The sequence below is a fragment of the Somniosus microcephalus genome, chromosome 10, assembly GCF_052327205.1.
Source record: "Somniosus microcephalus isolate GS21.2 chromosome 10, FLI_Smic_1.0, whole genome shotgun sequence".
In the NCBI taxonomy this organism is placed as follows: Eukaryota; Metazoa; Chordata; class Chondrichthyes; order Squaliformes; family Somniosidae; genus Somniosus; species Somniosus microcephalus.
In genome coordinates this window covers 107198897-107218277 of record NC_140996.1, presented here as the reverse complement: position 1 = coordinate 107218277, position 19381 = coordinate 107198897, and the positions used below count along the sequence as shown (strand labels likewise).

Sequence of the window (19381 nt, the reverse complement as noted above, 5' to 3'; positions counted from 1 at the left end):
CTACCAGGAAACCACATTCGGGTAAGGTTATGCCCATAGTTTCAACGTCTAACTCAAGGTAGCCCAAGTAGGGAATGTCCAACCCGTTGGCGGCAGTGATCTTAAGCCACCCGGTTGTAGGCAGCATATCCTCATCCCTCCCAAGTAAGTGCTCTCTGAAAAAAACTTCAGTAATAGTGCTGACTTGGCTCCCGGTATCCAGTAAACAGTTAGCAGTAACCCCCCCAATCTTGAGATCTACTACTGGACATTTACCTACTGCACGGTCAAGAAATCTGTCACGAATACCAGTACTGTTCTGAGAGCCTGCAGGTTTTCCTCGCATTGCCCGGCTCATGGCAATCGAGGGAGTTAGTTTTCCTGCACCCCAGCCAGCATTGGTGGATGTGTTTGCTACCTCGTGCTTCTGAGGACACTGTTTGGCAATGTGCCCCGCCCCGTTGCACTTAAAGCAAATAGGCTGACCTTCATCGGTGAACTTTGGCTTGGCTCTAGGTTTCCCAACCTTGTCATTACCCGTGTTTTCCTTCTGTAGAGCAAGACCCCGTACTGCCTCTGTTAGTTCCCCGATAGCTTTACCCTGTTCCGCCACCACTTTAAGAACATCCTGTAAAGTGACAGCCTGGCTGCCTGGTACCCCAATGGCAGAACACTGAAGATCCCTCCCCGTACTGTCACACACTACATTCTTGCTCTTTGCAACTTTAGTGCTACAGGGCTGGTCTTCTAAGGACCATAAGACAGCTTCCTCACGTACATCGAACAGGGTAGACTGGGGGTTGTCTCGTACAAACTTGCGCAACTCTCTCCGGAGTGAGGGATCTCTAACACCATCAACAAATCTGTTTCTGACAACCCGTTTTGTGTCCGGCACAGCATCAGGTGATTGCTTTACCAAAGTTCTAATAATCTGAGAGAGTGCATGTGAGTATTCTTGGAAACCTTCACCCTCTTCTTGCTTGCGTCCATAGAAAGTTTCTAACAGCTGGGACTCACTGCGTTTTTCGGTGAAAGCCCCCCTTAGGTAACTGAACAGGTCACTGGGCTGCTTAGACTCTCCACCCAACCGTAACCTAATTTCCTGTAGGGCTGCCCCCCTCAACAAAGATCGAATGAAATCTACCTGCTCTGCAGGAGTCTGATCTCTAGCTCGTAGTACACTTTCAACCTCTTCAATGAACTCATCAACTGAACGACTATCTTTAGATACCTCACCACTGAATGGTTGGATCTGACGCTCTCTGGGTACATACACATATGACTTGGTTGCCCCATTACCTAGAGTGGCAATAATTGCCATTGCTTGGTCATGGTTTTTTTTCAACTCTGAAATCTGTGCCTTGAGTTGATCTATCTGGTTGCCCTCACCCACACTCGAGGTATTGTCCTCACCATCCGAATTGTGAGCTCCACCCGCCTCCTCAGGAGGGTCTAACATTTTGACTCAGTTCACAAGTCCCTGACAGTCACTGAATGGGATGGCCGCTGTGACGATTCTTCTCCAATGGTGTCCCTCCTCGGTGCCTTGATGGGTCCTCTCCCAGATTGGTCCTGGCGCCCTCTGGATCCCGTCTGTCTGGTCTGGTCCTCCTTAGCAACCCCAGGCAGCACTCTCCGTCCGTCTCCAGGTCCACTTGGCACCACACCGCTCTTCCCCCACTGCCGTATTTTATGTAACTTTCCCAAACCTGAGAAACTCCAAGCTAACAGACCCCACTCCTGGTACCAAAATGTGTAGCCTGGCGAAATGGAGCAGCACAGGACACGAACTTTCGTTTTTGGGGTTTTTTATTCTGTATTAATAACTTGGGTCTAGGTTTAGGATGAAATTGTAAATACATAAAATACAGTCGACAAAATACGGCAGTGGCTTGCTGCAAAACAGAACATGAGGCAAACCACAGGTGAAGGCAGTTAATTAACTAACAATCATTATACAAAACAAAACATATCATACCATACATTCGTATGTCCCGTTATCACTTGTCACCTCTTACAAGCAAACAGAAAGTATTAAACTCGTTCGAAACGTAGCCCCAAGGGCTCAACAACAATTTTAACAAAGGTTAACACCAGCACATGGTGGGACAATCTACAAGCATCCCCGTGATATCGAGTGATTTGGGAAACAATATCACTTTAAAACTATGTCTGGCTGCACTAAATGCTGTTTTAGTTGTACTTTACGCAGACTAAGTTCATTTAAAAAGTCATATTCACCCCAACTCTCCTGAGCACACCCCCCACGCTGGATCTAGAAAATGGAGGCTGTGAAGAAAGGGGAGGTTCCTTTGGCATCACATAACCCTTTTCTCAAATTCTAAAGGGGAAAATGAACCGCGCCATCTAGTGGACTTAAATATTCACTGCATTTTCCCACTTGGCTACATTATCTAAAGGTATTCCTGCATCATGACTTTTGATTATCTATTGGCTAACCTTATCTTAAGACACCAAGGCTCTGCTGACCCTTTAGCCATCTTCTTGTTGACCTTAAACATTCCTTACTCATCTCTTTTTAATGTTATTAATTGTGTCTCTCAATACTATACCATGTGATAAAAGGTTTTGATCTTTGTGTATAAAAAGAGGTGTTTTTGTCCATGTATTCGGAGAAGTCACGATAGCCTTTGTCTATGTGAAGCTCCCCTTGCTAGCAAGTAGATTAAATAAAGTCTGCCTTTGACGATCACTTTGTTTCACAGAGTCTTATTGAACAGTCGAAACTTCGACAGGGTCCTGACTCCATCTTGTCCACACGGTGCTGTACTGCTGTGAGTCAGATCAAACCTAATGCTTCATTAAAAGAGTTTAAACTGTAATACTCCGTTGTCCTGCAATTTATTAGTTTTGTACAAAGTGTGCAAAACAAGGCAATTGGTGCTTACACAATTTGACCATTGGGCGGTTTATATGAGACTATGTTGTTTGTAAGGGGAACTGAAGGTGTAGATTTAATTGCAAACTGCCACCAATAGATAAAGGGCTAAAAATTCGGGTGCTTTACGCCACCCGTTACCGTCAAAATTTAGTGAACAGGCGGCGGCCACCAGCTGGTGGTAGGTCCCCCGGCATCCGCCATTTTCCGAGGTCCGGCAGCGCTGCCGGTAAGAGTGATAGCCCTGGAAATTTAAATTAGGGATAGGTGACGTCACCTCGGCGAACTTGGACCTTAGTGCTAAGCTCGCCTTGAAAACCGAGCGTTCAGCAGACTCACAGAGGTGCTGTCAGCACCTCTTAAAGGGACACACACATCTTTCAGGTAAGTTGGTATTTAAGCTTTTGGACTGGATTTTTTGATTTTATTGAAGTAGTGGCTTGCTGCAATACATGTTAAAAAGATTTTTAAGTGTGCAGGGAGTGCTGCTGGATTCTTGTAAGGCCTCGGATTGTAAAGGAAGGCCTCTGAGAAGACAGAAAATGCTGCGAGTGTTCAACAGGTCAGGCAACATCCGTGGAGAGAGAAACCGAGTTCATGTCTCAGGTCGAGATGATGTCTGACCTGCTGAGTATTTCCAGGGGAGGAGGGAGAGTTATGCCTGCGCATTCACTGGAACTCAGTAAGACAATTTTAAAGGTGCACTCAGATCTGTCCAATAAGGGGCAGTGTTAGAAAAATAGATTTCACCACATTACCAGAAACTTCACATGGACATTGGCTAAACCTCTCAAGTGCCTACCCTTGTGAGTTGTTAGTTGGTATGCTTGCATTAGGATGAGGGTGAGTGTGATGGTGGCTAGTGAGATGGGGAAGTGATAAAGTAGCTAGAGAGGGTTGAGTGGAGGTGCAAGGTAAGTTGGTGTGAGTAAGGTTGTGCAGGAGTAGGTTAGGGAAGGCAGAGTGATGGGGATTTGTTGAGTGGCACTGCAGGATAAGATTGAGTGTGGCTTTGCAGTAACATTTCATGATCCACTGAGATCATTGAAAGGTTGGAGCCACTGCAGCCAGGGACCCCTGACGACATCCCTGCTTTTGCCCTCCTGTGCAATGCGCAACCAGGCTGCGTTGCTGTCCTGGGGAGGTCTCTTCCACCCTTGGAAGGGAAGAGAACCTCCCTGCGTTGTAAGGTTTGAAAATTTCTGCACAACCCCAGAACAGAATGAAAGTCATTTTGTTAAAATGATTTTGGGAACATTACAGAAGGAATCTGTAAAAAGGATAAAAGTGTGGTTGGGCCAAACAAAACAGGATTTTAAAGAGTTAATTTAAGGAAGAGACTTTTTGGACTGTTTTAAAGAGTTATTGGGCAAAAGGGGTTTAAAATAAAAATCCCAGGAAGATTTGGCTGGTTTAAAAGACATGTTCAGGCTTGAAAAGGCTGGAACAACGGGGAGGCAGGGTGAGCCCCCGAAGTTTGGATATTGGACTGTCTGAGGAATGTCCAGGGCCGCCCCAGTTTTACATGAGGACAATGAAGCCTGTTTTCCCACCCAGAAGTCGCAGAGCCAGGTATCAAGTAAACAGGACATGTCCCCAGCCATACAAAAGAAAGAACATTAGCCCTACAGGTCACCATAAATAAACCACAGTCCAAAGTCAATTAAAAAGATTGACAAACATTTTGCATTTTAAACTGGTTTCAAGGCAATCCCCAAACAGTTAAAAGCCGATTAAGTTTGGGTGAGCCACCCCCTAAACTCGTTAAGTTTGGATGGGCCATCCCCGAAGCTCGTTAAAGTTTTAAAGGACATTAAAAATAACGAGCCCGCCAAATTTAACAAAGGAAACCGAGATTTGGTGGTCAGATAAGCCAGGCCCCAAATTAGTATAATTGAGGCCTGCCTTTTCAGTTCAAGAGCACAGTCAAGAGCAGTACAGTTCGGTCGAGAGCAGTACAGGACAGCACAGTCGAGTCAGTTCAAGTTCAGCCAACCAGCTCAAGAGAAAGACCATCATCGGAGACTCGAAGGAAGAAAGAAGAAACAGAGATCGCGGCAACCAAAGGCCTACAGAAACCAACACCCGCCAATATTACCACCAACCAGGTAACATTGGGCCACCATGACCAATAAGAAACCAACCACCAAAAAACTCACGAACCAAAGACTTGTTTCCATTCTACAGGCTAGTCTGACTTACCCCTGGGTAAGATTTTGGACATAAAGGGGGAGAAATTCGGTATCACCCCGTTTCGGGTGCTAGTATTGGCGGTGCGCAAAGATTAGCGCCAGGCGCAAGTTCTCGCCACCTCGAGCGATATTGGGTTGCATCGCCCCTGGAGGTGATTGCGGCGCTAAATCAGGTACTGCACAGTATTCTTAAGGTGCTAACCCGGCAGCGCGACGCAATTTCTCCACAGGCGGGCGCAGCATAGGTGCTGTCAATTATCGAATTCACCCAGACACGCTGGCGCCGGCCAGCTCTTAAAGGGTCGGATCGATTCTCATCTGCAGCCACACTCTGCGCCTTGTAGGCCTCAAAATCGACGGTAACCTACCTGTGGCGGCCAAAACTTCACCCACATGGAGAGGGCCAGGGAGAGAGCGCAGCGCTTCAGCGAGGGGGCATTGGATGCTCTGGTTGACGCGGTGGAGCGCCGGCGATCTGTGTTGTACCCGGAGAATGGCAGGAGGCCTCAACAAACCGAATACCGCAGAGCTTGGAGGGAGGTTTCCCAAAGAGTCACCTCCAGCAGCATGGTTCCGAGGACTTCTGTGCAATGCAGGAAGAAGTTCAACAACCTCACTCGGGTCGTCAGGGTGAGTGCCTTTTTCAGAATCATCTTCATCCCTCCATCTGCACCTCACTTTATGGCCAGAGGGTCTGCAAAGCCCCAATGGCCAGCTGTCATCCAGAACCCATGGCCCTTTCTGGAAACACACACGCACATTCAGCTCAGTGCATAATGTCAGGGCTATTCGACCATGGGAGGCATGTGATACCAGATCAGGGCAGCATGTTTCATCACACCCCCATCCTTTCTCTTGCAGGCCAAGCTGGCGAGTAACCGCAGGCAGCAGCTTCGGACCGGAGGAGGCCAGCCTCACCTGCAGACCCTTACAGACCTGGAGGAGCGAGTCCACCAGATCGTCGCAAGCTGGATGACTGGCCCCGTCGCCTCTGGAGATGCCGACCCCATTGTGGACAGCGATGGTAAGGCCATGACCTTTTTGACCTCTCTCCTTCCAGTTGTTCCCCACACCAGCATGCTTTTTCACTCTCGACCCAATTCAGAGCATTGCAGCACTCATGCATCCCTTGCTGCCACCCTGTCCTTTCGCTAAAGCCACTCTTGAACCTCCCTGCTTTCAGATGTTGTATCACCAGCTCGGGAGGCGGGCCCTCAAGCTGCCACTGCGACTGACTCTGGAGGTGACGAGGAGGAGGAAGCCGGAACATCCGCTCAACCCTCAGGCGAGCCAGCCCATCTCCAGACTGGGGAGACTCCTTCCCTGGAGGGGAGCGGGGGGGACTGCTCTGAGGATGACCCCGCTCCAGGAACCAGCGGCCTGCAGCAATGCGAGGGGGGTAGGGAAGCTCGGGGGCCGTCTCCCCAGAGGGCGAGTCGGGCCGCGAGTCCTGCTGCACAGAACGCAGAAGAGGAGCGTGCCATCACTGAAATGAGCGCCCAGGCTGGGCTGAGGCACACTGAGCTCATGGCTGCAGTGAGAAGGATGCCCGAATCCATTGAGACACTGGCAAGGAGTGTCCAAGACTTCAGCACAGCACAGGTAACGAGTGTGCAGGACTTCAGCGCAGCACTTGCAAGGAGTGTGCAGGACTTCAGCGAAGCACTGGCAAGGATTGTCCAGGGCTTCAGCGAAGCAATGGCACCTGCCACGCAAGTGCTGAGTGCTGCCACGCAGTCACTCGCTGGTCTCATACAGATGTAGATTGAGGCTGTAATGATATCAGCAAATAGTGATGTTATTTGCCTGTTGGATTATCATGTCTTACCAGCATGTTTGCATGTATTGATTACTTATGCCTGACCAGCAGAGGTCATGTGAGAGACAAGCAGTTTGGTTTTAGTTTCAGTTTCGTTCTAGATGCATCACTAGCTTGATGTCTCATGTAAATGCTGTATAAAGAGTTGAACAAAGCTAGATTAAAAGACATCTTCTTTCATAAATGTCTCGTCATTGAACCCACAAAGAAATCAATACATGGTGTCAGAAGTGATTGAAAGAGATGAAGAGGAAAAATCTGAAGTTAAATCAGCTCTCCACAGATTAGCAAGCCAAAAGAGAACATCGTTACTTACCATTAGAGAATAGCTAACGAAGTGAAAAATGGAAGGTTTACTCCCACCGGCGACGCTTCAGTTGACAGGTAATGTGGCTGAAAATTGGAGGAGATTCAAACAACGTGTAGAGTTGTATTTAGCGGCAATCGGAGCTGACGAGAAAAGTGATAATAAGAAATCGTCAGTGTTCTTACATGTCGTGGGTGATGAAGCGCTGGAGGTGTATAATAACTTCACATTCGCTGCTAATGGAGACAAAATGAAGCTAGATAAAATAATGGAACAGTTTGAGGCCTACTGCATACCTAAACGTAACGTGACGTTTGAGAGGCACAGATTTTTCACATGTGTACAGAAAACGGGTGAGACTATTGATCAGTATGTGACTGAACTGAGAAACAGAAGCAAATCGTGTGAATTTGGGGGACTGACAGACTCGCTGATAAAAGACAGACTGGTGTGTGGTATTCCAGATAATGGTCTAAGGGAAAGACTGCTAAGAGAGCAAGATCTAGACCTGGGAAAAGCCATAGCACTGTGTAGAGCTACAGAGACTGTGAAGTTGCAGGCAAAGGAGCTGTTCAGTGACAATAGCTGCAACGTGGATGCAGTGAGAATGAACGGACACAAACCGTTTAACAAAAAGAGCGCCAATGTGAAAAAAGAGGCGTGGCCAGCGAACGAAAATGAAAGGGACAATCAAAAGACATGTAGTCGATGCGGTACACAGCATCCACCAAAAGAGTGTCCAGCATATGGTAAAAAATGCAATAGTTGCAGCAACGGGCATAATGGTTGTTTTTGTTGCAAGAACCAAGTGCAACAAAGCAAGGTCCATGCAGTAGATGAAAGCAACATAGAAGAGTTCAATGTAGATGTTGTGTCTGAAAACAAAGAAGAAAAAAGAGACTGGATGTTGACACTAAAAGTGAATGACATACACATTCCATTTAAATTGGATACTGGAGCACAAGTTAATGTGATATCAGAGACTGATTTTAAGAAAATTAGACCCAGACCAAAGATACATGGAATAAAAGTGAAAGTGACAGGATACTCAGGTACTGAAATACCAGTGAAAGGAAGATGCATTGTCAAAGTGACACACAAGGGCAGAGAGCACACGCTAGCATTAATCGTGGTGCCAAAGGATGTGCAAGCCATACTAGGTTTAAAAGCCTGTGAGAGACTGAACCTGGTAAAGAGAGTTCTCGTTGTGGAAAGCGAAGGAGAGACAGTCTATGATGAACTGAATGTTGCGTACACACCGGTTAAGATGAGGTATACAGCAGACACGTTGTCCAGAGCTGTTGACCCAGGAGAGCCCGCAAACACAGTGAAAAGACTGAAGTACAAGGCAAAAGACAGTGGAACTGACTTCTACCAAAGCATGCTTGTATACCGCACAACGCCGCTCGAGTGTGGTAAGTCACCAGCCCAACTCCTGATGGGACGTCGGCTAAGGTCAAACCTACCCATCCCGGAGAACCTCCTGAAAACAAAAGAGGGGGAGAAAGTGAGGAAGTTCAAAGAACAACAGAAAGAAAAGCAAAAGTACTACTATGACAGAGGAACACAAAACCTACCTGAACTCCACACTGGTGACCAAGTAAGGTTGAAAGACAAAACAAACACATGGACTCAGAAGGGAACTGTCCTGAGTGAAGTTCAACCAAGATCATACACCATTCAGACAGATGAGGGTGCTGTTCTGAGAAGAAATCGTCGAGATCTTCTCATGGGACCAGCCACAGCAGGTCAAGAGACAGATACTGTTGAACAACCTGATCACACAGCTGAGAACACATCATCTGAGGCAACAACTCAGATTCAAGGACAATCAATCAGAAAATCCTCAAGACACGTGAAGCCTCCTGAGAGACTCATTGAGCAAATTTAAGGACTATTGTTATAGAAGGAAGTAATGTTATCTTATTCTTTCTTCAAGTTCTAGTGTATTGACATATTTCATGTGAACACACAAAGCAAGGTTAAAAAACCTTGATCATGATAATGATAATGTAAGTTCATTGTGTTACAGTTAAAATGCAGATTAATACAAAGAAAACATGTTGTTAGTTAAAAGTAAAATACTTTTGTTTTAAGAAAGGGAGATGTAATGATATCAGCAAATAGTGATGTTATTTGCCTGTTGGATTATCATGTCTTACCAGCATGTTTGCATGTATTGATTACTTATGCCTGACCAGCAGAGGTCATGTGAGAGACAAGCAGTTTGGTTTTAGTTTCAGTTTCGTTCTAGATGCATCACTAGCTTGATGTCTCCTGTAAATGCTGTATAAAGAGTTGAACAAAGCTTTAGATTAAAAGACATCTTCTTTCATAAATGTCTCGTCATTGAACCCACAAAGAAATCAATACAGAGGCCACGCGAGCACTGACTGCTGCCACCCTCGCTGGATCGGGCAGGATTCCCCGGGGCCCTTGCAGCACCACAGCAGGCCAGCAATCTGTGCACCAGCCGATTGCTGCGCATGCTGCGGTGCTGCCCCGTCAGAGTGTCAGTGTGTCGGCTGACCAGGGAGCTGCTGTCCGCTCTCAGGATGACAGCATTCCTGATGCCACCACTGGCACTTCTCCACTGCAGCTGCCACCACCTGTAGGACAGACTGCTTCCGCCCATGCAGAGTTGGAGCAGTCAGCAGCCGGGCCCTCCATGCCCAGAGCTGGTCCAGGCCGTCCCTCAGGGGCATCTGCGGTTTCGGACAGTCAGCAGGCCTCCACCAGCCTTGCTGCAGCCACTAGGGTCCCATTACGGAGGCGCTGCAGGGCGGGAAGGGGCCAATGCCGAAAGGGAAGCAGATCACCATCAAGGGGAAAAAAGTAGAAGGTGCTGCTGATTCCTGTTATTTGTTTCATTCAAGGCCGAGGATGCTGGTCTGAACGATAGTTATGTTTTCAACAGTCTCCCGGGTGTGAGAGCCACTTATGTTTTGGACAGTCTCCCGGGTGTGAGAGCCACTTATGTTTTGGACAGTCTCCCGTGTGTGAGAGCCACTTATGTTTTGGACAGTCTCCCGGGTGTGAGAGCCACTTATGTGGCAGTCTGTATGTTTTGCTTTTTGTTGCCATTGCTTTGTCAGGTGGGAAGGAAGCACATTTTGTTAAATAAACAACTTTCTTTATTCACAATGGCCACGTCTGTTCTTTGGACAAATTTTGCCCTTGACCGGCTTAGGGGTAGCAGAATGGTTCCATTCATGTTTTTGGAATGGCAGCAAGCATTCCCTGAGAGGGGCCTAGAAGCGACTTGCTATAAGCCTCTGACAGACGGCCCTTGCAGTTTGTGCCTCCCTCCCATCTTGGTGCTGCTGCTGCTCCTCCTCCTCCTCCTCCTCTGCTGGTGCTTCAATGTCTGGTGGCATTGGCTGGGTCCTGAGGATTGCCAGGTTATGCAGCATGCAACACACAACCACGAAGTGGGAGACTCACTCAGGTGAGTACTAAAGGGCTCCTCCGGAATGGTCCAGACAGCGGAACCATTGCTTCAGCACGCCAATTGTGTGCTCCACGATGTTCCTGGTCGCTTGATGGCTCTCGTTGTATCGTTCTTCAGCAGGGGTGCCGGGCGAACGGACCGGGGTCATCAGCCAGGGGCACAGAGGATAGCCCTTGTCCCCGAGAAGCCAGCCTCCTGGGTGAGCCGGGGCCTCGAAAAGGTCTGCCACAGAAGTCTGGCGCAGGATGAAGGCGTCGTGGCTGCTGCCTGGAAACTGGGCATTCACAGCGAGTATCAGCTGTCGGTGGTCACAGACCAGCTGCACATTCAAAGAATGGAACCCCTTTTGGTTGCGGAAATCCTCCGCATTCTCTAGAGGCGCCCGCAAAACCACATGCGTGCAGTCAATGGCGCCCTGCACCATGGGGAAGCCCGCTATCATAGCGAAGCCCTCTGTGCGCTCTTGCTGCTTGTCTGGGGTCATTGGGAAGGAGATGTACTGCCATCTCCTTCTAAAGAGGGCATTAGTCACTTGATGGATGCAGCAATGCACCACGAACTGTGAGGTGTTGGCAATGTCTCCAGTAGCGGCCTGAAAGGAGCCACTTGCATAGAAGTTTAGAGCCACAGTGATCTTCACAGCCACCGACAGAGATGTCCTGCACCTTAGTTGAGACTGCAGATCTGGCTGAAGCAGGTGGCAAAGCTCATTGACCACCTTCTTACTGAAGCGCAGCCTTCGGAAACACTGCTCCTCCGACATGTTGATATATGAAAACTGCTGGCGGAAAACCCTGGCAGCGTAAGGTCTCGTGGGGTGACATCTGTAGGCCCTCCTCCGTCTGGCCATGCCTGCCACTCTATCCCTGCATCTCTGTGCCCTGTCAATATGATTGAGAAGCACGACGTTCCCATCCAATGCAGCCCCCATAGTAAGAGCGCACTGAAAGTTATGCCGTTTGAGAAGCTCACCAACTGCAAAGTGATGTTCAGAAGGCTAAAGTTCCTCTGCCAGCGCTGGCTCACTGCAGAAATGGCTCTCCGTTTGTCTCTGAGCAACTCTCTCTCTCTCTCCAAGAAGTTGTGGTCCAAAAATGGCTACCAAGAATAATCCAGAACAGTCCCCTTTAAAGAGCGCCCCCCGAGCCCGACAGCGACTGGGAAACGTTCCAGGTAACCTGTCCTTGTTAGCGCCAGGCGGAATGGAGGGGGGCGCCACTGAATTTCCGGTCCGGAGCGCCCCAAAGGCGTTGCACACTGAAATGACATCATGATCTGCGTGCGCCGGTGAGCGGGCGCTAAGGTTTAGCGCCGGCGCAAAATGTCCGCTCAATATGGGAAGAGGCACAGGGTTCGCTGCGCCCGGGTGCTAGTTGGTTAGCACCCCACTTCTCAGCCTCTTTAGGTGCTAATGGGTGGCGCAGCCAACCGAATTTTTCCCCCAAAGACCCTAAAACTAGCCCTAACCAAAGAAAATTGGGCACTTACCCGATAGATCCAACAGAGCAACTAACCGCATCAGCGGACCAAACCCAATGCAGGTGCAGTCTTCTACCACGTCGGAGGTACGGCAGGATCCAACCGCCACAACTAAAGAGGACCCCGAAATTGCGAACCTCTACAGTCTGTCAAGAAAGTCGTTTTGGTGAGCATTTCCTGGTCCTCTGGATTCCAGCCTAGCTAGTGTAGTGGGGTTGGGAGGGTAAAGGATTTTGTACATTGTAATTCTCCCTCGCTTATTCTGTGTGTTCCCCACCCTTTTAAAGTGTAAGCTTTATTGTATTGTATATTTTCCTGTCTCAAAATAAAGATTTGAATTATTTTGACTAACCCAGGTGTCTGTTGCAAGTTCATTACGACCCCCAAATAAGCCCAAAGTCTAGAACAAAAGGGAGTGGGAGCAATTTGAACCGCTCAAAGGAGTCAGAGGTGAAGCTGACAATAACACCCACACCACCACCCCTTACAGCGTGCTGTGACTCCCTCCATAAGCATATGGAGGGAGTCATTGGAGAGCCCGGGCGCAAGCGTCCACCTTTGTGCAGTGCTTGTCAGTGTTTACATCACCTCAATGCTGTCAAACACTGACAGAACAACTGTCAAACTCAATGTGGCCGTGGTCTCTTTAAGGAAACCGGCTGATGACGCTGTTAATTGGCCGGGAAATCCGCAGGGCAGGTTTAATAAGGCCAATCAAGGGAAAATCCCTTTGACAGAGCGGCTGCAGCCAGGTTCGTGACTGGAACCCGGAACCCAGCTCTCCTGCAACCATCCCGACACCGATGATAAAATCACGGCCTAAGTTCCTCCCATTAACTTATTTTTAGGTTCTCGTGTACAATTAATATTTTGTTTTCTTTCTCCACTGTGAAAATGGATACAAACTATTCATTCAACAAATTTAATGAGACAATGCATTCCCTTTAACATTTTAAAATGTGTATAAGTAAAATTGTGATACCTTTGTTTATTATTACAGTAATGAATCGTGACATCAAACAATTGAGCTACCAGTCAGTTCCTAAATAGCTTTTAATTAAGATCATTCAAGCATTTTTTTATCAAGGAAAGTCTCGCATAAAGCAGCAGGGGGTGCGCATGCTCATTTCTGGAGCCTGTAACTCCTGGTATTCATAACCTCTAACCTACCTTTCCACAGCAATTGTAAAAATCTTCATCTGCAGGAAAAAGTCTTTATTTATTAACAAATTGTTTATAAAAAGTATTCAACATAGAGATCAATTTTCAAATGATTTTGCATTTTCTTCAACAAAATGTTTAGCAATCTTTTTCTCATTTACTACAAATGCTGGATGCAATGACACAAATTAGGTCTAAAAGCACTGTATTCCTTGCTCATGATGTTATCAAGATGAAAATGACAGCTGCTTCCTTTGGCTTTTTACCTTCCTCAAGCAAAATAATCAGTTTGGCAAAGACTTTTTCACTCACTGGTCCCTCTTCAGAAACTACTTGCTAACTTTGAAGCCTCCTCTATGTGATACACACAAACGCATTTCAAAAGGAATTTTCCTCCACAATTCCACCCAAAATAATCAAAAATGGATTGAAATCAGGTGACCAGGTCTCCCATCGCATCCCTACCCCGAGTTCCTTCCAATCTCTGTTAAAGTCTACAAAGCCATGTGATTTCTCCACCTTTGGGGCTCTTCTACCCCTTTAAGGTCCCTCACCACCTTTTCAGGTGTTGAGCGGTGTTCCCTGGGATTTTGCTCACTAAAGAAAAAAAGACTTGCATTTATATAGCGCCATTCATGACCACCGGACGTCCCATTGTGCTTTACAGCCAATGAAGTACTTTCTGAAGTGCAGTCACTGTTGTAATGTAGGAAATGTGGCACCCAATTTGCGCACAGCAAGCTCCCACAAACAGCAATGTGATAATGACCAGATAATCTGTTTTGGTGTTATTAATTGAGGGATAAATATTGGCCAGGCAAATAGTGGCATGGGATCTTTGACGTCCACCTAAGAGAGCAGAGAGGGCCTTGGTTTAACATCTCATCCGACAGACAGCACCTCCGGCAGTGCAGCACTACTTTATTACCGCACTGGAATGTCAGCCTAGATTTTTGTGCTCAAGTCTCTTGAGTGGGACTTGAACCCACAACCTTCTGACTCAGAGGCAAGGGTGCTACCCACTGAGTCATGGCTGCCACTCATGTTCCCTCTTGGTGGAGGGGATCCTGTCTGTTCTCTCAGGTGGATGTAAAAGATCCAATGGCACTATTTGAAGAAGAGCAGGGGCATTCTCTCTGTCCTGGTCAACATTTAACCTTCAACTAACATAATTAAAGCAATTTAGTCGATCATTTATCTTATTGCTGTTGTCAGAACTTGCTGTGCACAAATTGGCTGCCACATTTTTGTTTAATAACCTCTCGTGTGGCACCTTATCGAATGCCTTCTGAAAATCCAAATACACCACATCCACTGGCTCCCCCTTATCTATTCTGCTAGATTAACCTCAAAAAACTCTATCAGATTTGTCAAACACGATTTCCCTTTCATAAATCTGTGTTGACTCTGCCCAATCCTATTATTATTTTCTAAGTGCCCTGTTACCACATCCTTAATAATAGATTCTAGCATTTTCCCTACTACTGATATCAAGCTAACTGGTCTGTAGTTCCCCATTTTCTCTCTCCCTACTTTCTTAAATAGTGGGGTTACATTTGCTACCTTATAATCCGCGGGAACTGTTCTGGAATCTATGGAATTTTGGAAAATGACAACCAATGCATCCATTATCTCTATAGCCAACTCTTTCAAAACCCTAGGATATAGGCCATCAGCTCCAGGGGATTTGTCGACCTTCAGTCCCATTAATTTCTCCAGTACTTCTTTTTTACTAATACTAATTTCTTTCAGTTCCTCATTCTCGCTAGACCCTTGGTTCTCCACTATTTCCGGGAAGTTTTTTGCGTCTTCTTCCATGAAGGCAGACACAAAGGGGGTGATTTTAGCTCAGGCGCGGGCTGTTGTCGTGTTATCTGAATTACGTGTTTCCCACACGAATCTAAATGGATGTGAGAGATTGATGCAATTTTAACTCAATTGGCCAATTGATTTCCAACGTGTGGGAATCCTTTGCAAGGGGGTTTTTCATGACTGAAAGTCCCCACCAATGACGTCATCATTGCTGCTGCATTTAAGGTCCACAGCAAGCCTTGCTTCTTCTGCAGGCTTCCAAGCTTCCTCCATTTGGTGTCAGGGGGACCTGCAGGACAGATGACAAGCGTGAGGGCAAGAGCAGCTCCTCGTTTTGACGAGGCGGCACTTCAGGCATTGGTGGATGGGGCTAGGGCCAACAGGGAGGTCCTGTTCCCTTCATCAAGGAGGAAGAGGCCTTCCACTCAGACCAAGGCTGCGTGGATGCAGGTGGCTGTGGAGGTCAATTCCTTGGGAGTCACCCGCAGAACCGGAACACAGTGCAGGAAAAGATTTCATGACCTTCAGCGCACTGGAAAAGTGAGTATGAATTTCCCATCACCCTCAATCTGATCCCCATTGCCTTTCCTCACCAGCACTCAGCTTCAGCAATCTCTTCCTCCACATCCCACTTGACACTGACATCCATGCACCCTTACCCATTCCCTCTCTCTCTATGCTCACATTCACGTAACTATTCCACCATGCAGCCCTCAAACTCCCTCTCACTCTGATGCTTTGAACACAACTGACAACACACAGGGAGGGCCTTTGGTCTTGAAACGTCACTCCATCTTTGTCTCCTTCTAAGTATCTATGCTATGCAATCTCTACTCACTCCTTCATTGTCACTCAACCTCCACTTGTCTCCCTCATTGCAGGAAAAGAGAGCTCACAACAAAAGAGAGCGAGCCAGGACAGGAGGAGGGACAGCCTCAGTAGCCCAGCTGACCCCCTGGGAGGAGGCCGTCCTGGAAATCATTGACATTGAGGATGATTCGCGCATGGGGGATGGACGGACGGGTGCAACACAGCAAGCTGGTGACAGAAAAGTTTCCCATCTCTCTCTTTGACATTGCATGAGTCGCTGATAATGATTGTCAAGCTGTGACAGATGAGCATCTGCAAAAAGCTATGTGCATGTAGCCTTGGCATCACATCTGTACCTTTTTCCTTTACTCCCCCACAGGACGATCACAAGCATCCGTCCCCCCTAGCCAGGAAGAAGAGGCTGAGCAGCCAGACTCCTCAGAGGAAGCTGCAACCTCTGAGGGTGTAGCATCAGCAGAATTCTGCGCACCCAGCACCAGCGCAGACACTCACACCTCGGTGGGACCATCGGGACATAGAGTAGTGTTGTCACCTGGTGTATCACAGCTCACAAGTGAGCATCAGCAGATTGTGGAGACAGGGACAGCAGTGGAGAGTCCTAGTCGCAGGGTGCAGGACTCTGCCAGCTCGGCTCAGCAGCATGTCGACCCTCTGCCTCTGGGTCCATCCATGAGATCAGCTGTGATGGAACTCCAGGCACAGATGCAGGAGTCTCTGGCAGGTTTTGTCTCTAGGGTCACTGCGAGTGTGGAGCGAATGAAGGAGTCCATAGGGAACATGAGCAGAGCCTTTGTGGAGTCATTGGCGCATGAACGCATGCACACGGAAAGGATGGCTAACTCCGTGTTAAGGCTGGCTACCGTGCAGGAGAGGATGGCTACGGTAGAGGACAGGAGGGCTACGGCCACGGAGGAGCTTAGTCACCAGGGTATGGAAAACATGGTCATTGTTCAGAATAGAATGACATCTCTTGAGGAGCGATGGGCATCTATTGAACAGAGAAACCAGACCTTCATGGAAGTCCTTCTGAGTAGGACTGCCATTGCAGATACGGGTCCCCATGGCCCCCCTGATGTGCAGCAAGGTGCACTCCAGCCACTTGCAGGCACTGAGGGGGACCTGACCCACGAGAGGGAGGTTGGTGGCAGAGAACAAAGAAGTGGGGGCTCCTCTCCAAGCGCTCACACTTCCATGCCACTGCAGAGCCCTCGGTCAGAGCCCCACCGGAGTCCATACCCAAGTGAGATAGACGTCTTAACCCCTGCACAGCCGCAGGAGCAGCAGACTGTTGACGAGCCCTCACAGGCTTGCAACCCAGAGGACGCCCGCCAAAGGTTGAGACAGGAGCAGCAGGAAAGTGAGCAAGGGGCCTCCACATCTGCTGAAGCCACAAGGAAAGCACTACATAGGAGCACGCGTAAGAGGAAAATTCTGCACAAATATTCACAAGGGTAGTCACTTGGGTGAAATGTTGTGTTTATTGTAAAAATGCCATCAGTTGGTTCTTGTACATAAAAATTCTGATGGCAACTGCTGCAGTTCTGACGTGTGTCATTTCGCGAATGGGACTTTCACATTGAGGGCTTAGGATTACTTGCAGTTGTCAGTATGCTGGTCAAATAGCTAGGAATCCGCAGGGTCTTGGCCATTGTCGATGCTCAGGTAAGAAGCTGCGAAGCAAAAGTGTTTGATTGACTAGGCTAAGCAAATCTAGCCAGGATGAGTGCGTTCCTTGCATTCCGGGCAGCAATGTTCTCGCGTAATGTAGCCGCTGGTTGATGGGCCTCTGCAGAACCTTCATTTTTGCCCTCCTCCTCCGAGGAGGAGGAGGAGGATATGTGAGGAGCCACTTGGTCCTCAGGAATCTGCAAGCCACGACGCTGTGCCATGTTGTGAAGTGCACAGCAAACCACGACGATTCTGGAGACCCCGGCTGCTGAGTACTGCAGGGCTCCACCTGATCTATCCAGGCATTTGAAGCGCATCGATGGTTTGCTCGATAATGTATCTGGTGGAAATGTGGCTGGAGTTGTAGCGCTCCTCAGCTTCATTGGCTGGCCTCCTCAACGGCGTCATTAGCCACGTCCTCAAGGGATAGCCCTTGTCTCCAAGTAGCCATCCGTTAAGTTGGTCTGGCAGACTGAATAGCGGAGGCACACTAGACTGGCGCAGTATGAAGGAGTCATGGCAACTGCCAGGGTACATGGCACAAACATGCAAAATGTCCTTCTTGTGGTCACACACCAGCTGAACGTTGAGGGAGTGGAAGCCCTTGCGGTTGACAAAAACACCTGGATTGCGATGGGGTGCCCTAAGGGCCACATGTGTGCAGTCAACGACGCCCTGCACCCTTGGAAAGCCTGCCAGATGAGCTAATCCAACCGCTCCCGCTGTGACACTTGCTCAATCCTTGGTGAAATGGATGTGATTGTGCGCGAGGGCAAAGAGGGCATCAGTTACCTGCGTGATGCAAGTGTGTGCGGCCGCCTGGGAGATGCTGCTGATGTCTGCTGCTGATCCCTGGAATGAGCCTGAGGCAAAAAAGTTGAGTGCGGTGGTGACTTTGATGGCCACTGGTAATGGTTGTCCACCTGATCCTCTGGGCAGCAGGTCTTGCTGTAGCATTGCGCAGATGTCAGTCACTATCTCTCGCGAAAGTCAGAGCCGCCTTTGGCACTGCTGCTCAGACATGTTGAGGTAGCTGACCCTGCATCTGTAGACCCTGTTTGGGGGGTATCTCCTGCACCGACGGGCTTCCAGGCGCTAGCCCCTTCTGGCCTGTGCAGCTTCAGGTGGGTTAGCAGCAGCCTGGCGCTCCTGCTGCTGCTGCTGTTGCTGCTGTTGTTCCTGGTTCTGCTGGTGCCGCAGCTGGTGCTCGAGCTCCTCTAATGCCCAGATGGGAAGGAAATAAATGGCTCCCATGCTTCTGGTATATGCCTCTGTTGAGGAAGCGCTGAGTGAAGGTGGTGAGAGGGGTTTCCCAGGAGGCCACACTGGAGATGGGCGTGAGCCACCAACCTTCCACAGGTGTGGTTAAGCCTTCTAAAAGTTGCCCCAGACCTGAGACCACAAAGTCCTGCCACCTGCAAATCATGGCTGATCAAATCTCAACTTTAATGGTTGACCTGCAGTTGAAAGTCACCAATGCAATAGTGCTCCCACCAGGTTTCACATTTGTGATTCCCACCAGGCGTGTTTTACATGGGAAAAGGGTTAAAGTTGCAAGGGCCTGTTAAAATAGGATTATAGAGGCCATTTAGTGGTAATTAAGGGCCTTAAAGACCAGTCCCGCCTGTTGGATGCGGGACAGAGTCGGAACCATCAGACACGCCTGAGTTGTATACAACAGGCACCCTTATTTTTCCTTTGGGGTATACTTTCTGCTCCTCTCCTCTCCTCCCCCCCCCATCCTCTCCATCCCCCCCTCCTTCCCCCTCTCCTCTCCCTCCCT

The 19381-nt window shown here is 48.5% G+C and overlaps 1 long non-coding RNA gene across 1 annotated transcript; it reads right to left on the bottom strand.

Annotated features, from left to right (window-relative positions):
* Positions 1 to 1770: 1770 nt before the first annotated feature.
* LOC147111614 (uncharacterized) lies at positions 1771 to 2433 on the bottom strand. Its single transcript, XR_015079850.1, has 2 exons — positions 2221 to 2433; positions 1771 to 1874 (listed from the first exon to the last, which is right to left on the bottom strand). It is a non-coding gene; the product is annotated as an uncharacterized LOC147111614 (long non-coding RNA).
* Positions 2434 to 19381: the final 16948 nt, after the last annotated feature.